Source organism: Nannospalax galili, unplaced genomic scaffold (genome assembly GCF_000622305.1).
Source record: "Nannospalax galili isolate Female #2095 unplaced genomic scaffold, S.galili_v1.0 scaffold1654, whole genome shotgun sequence".
Taxonomy (NCBI): domain Eukaryota; kingdom Metazoa; phylum Chordata; class Mammalia; order Rodentia; family Spalacidae; genus Nannospalax; species Nannospalax galili.
Genome location: NW_008334135.1, coordinates 500233 through 502180, shown reverse-complemented (window position 1 = coordinate 502180; position 1948 = coordinate 500233).

Sequence of the window (1948 nt, the reverse complement as noted above, 5' to 3'; positions counted from 1 at the left end):
TAAAGTATAAACAATACCTATAGTTGTGACCATGCAAATATGAGAGAATATACAAAATGGAACAGACTTTAAAACTGCTTACAATGTTTATGTTACAGTAAGATCATTTACTGGGATGGGGTTTGTACACCCATAGGAGTTAGAGCTGCATTCATGTCCTCTGACAACAGCATTGACTGTTTTCAGGGCTGTCCATTGAAAAGAAAAGATGAGGTGCACCTGGCTAATGTGCTGCCCTGAGAAACACTGTTTTCTAATTTATTAGTATTTTTAAAACGTATTTTTATTGAATAATAATGATAAATCTTAGATTATAACATACAGTGAAATATTAGCAAATATCTAAATTTTACTGGTTTTTGACATACTTATGTTTGTTTCCAGGAATTCTCTAAAATAAAATTTTAAAAAACTAAGGACCATTGCAGAAGAGGACACAGAAAGATTGTAAGAGCCAGGGCTGGTCCACGATTACAGGGAAGTGGATGCTTCCAGGGCACTGAAGGCTTGCTCATGTGAACCTGTGGGAGTACTGGCATTGAGTGTGGGACCCATGTGAGCCCAATGAAACAAGGTCCCAAAGGGGAGGTGAAAAATAGGTGGCAGGCCAGCACTAGATTGAGAACAATTTAAAACTGATTGCTGCTGGGTGAGCGAGAGTATGACTTACATACTACCACTGGATAGGCTGACTAGACTCCAATGGATGCATTTACATTGATGGACACTTGGGTATAAAACACCTGAATGAGTAAGACTCAGCATGTATGGCAGAGTGCATAGGGTTCAGTGAGGGGATAAGGGAAGGCATAGATGGGAGAGGGGAGTCTGGATTTGAGTGGGAAATGTATGAAATTTTAAAATCTCAATAATTTTTTTTTAATCTCAGAAAAAATGTTGCTGGAGAGATAGCTCAGTGGTTAAAGACACAGGTCATTCTTGCAGAAGACCCAGGTTCGAATCCCAGCACCCACATGGCAGCTAACATCTGTCTGAAACTCCAGTTCCAGGGGATCCAAGAGTTTCTTCTGTCCTCCATGGGCACTGCACAACACCAGTGTACTTACCTACACACAGGCAATACTTGAATACATATAAAATAAAAATAATAAATGAAATAGTTTTTTTTAAATCTCAAAAAATAATTTTTAAACATACTTCTAACAATCTTCACACTATTATTTAAGTATCTAAAAATCTTGTTTAAAGAGTCAAATGTACTGTTTAGTAAAACTTACAAAGTACTACAGCCTGTAGTAATATTCTAACAATGTAAAGCAAAATTTAAAGACTGAGGGAAACAGTTGTATTGATGGCAGCGATCGAATCCAGCCCCTGGTAGATTTGAGCACACTACCACTAAGCCAAATTCACAAATTCACATGAAATTCTTCACTAATCCCTATGTGCTGATAACTCCCACAGTCATTTCCTCTCCTCTGTTCTCCACTTGCAGCGTCTTCCCTTCCATTTAGGGTTCTTGTCCTCTGATCAGTTTATTGACTTAGAAACATAAGAAGAGTTCCATTCCCCTCTCTGCAGACCTTCATTGGATCAATAAGTTTATACATTCCTAGAGCATTTATTACTATTTATTTTTCCATATTTATTTTCAGTGATAATTCTGTTTAATCTGTTACATGCTTATTTGATATAAAAACATGACTTAGCTGTAGTGCCCATATTTTTAACTCCGTATCGCTCCAAAGGTGCTTTCATAGTACATTTAGATGTGCTTAGCATTTTATACTAATTGAAGCAATCAGATTATCCTTCTAGCTTGTGGGTTCTTGCCAAATAAGTTAAAAGTCTTAAAGTTTGAGGTCCTCTGAAAAGAAAGGTGTTCTAATTCTAACCTAACTTTGATATCAATATCTCTCTTTCTCTCTTTATGTCTTACACACACACACACACACACACACACACACACACACCATTCTTTCCCACC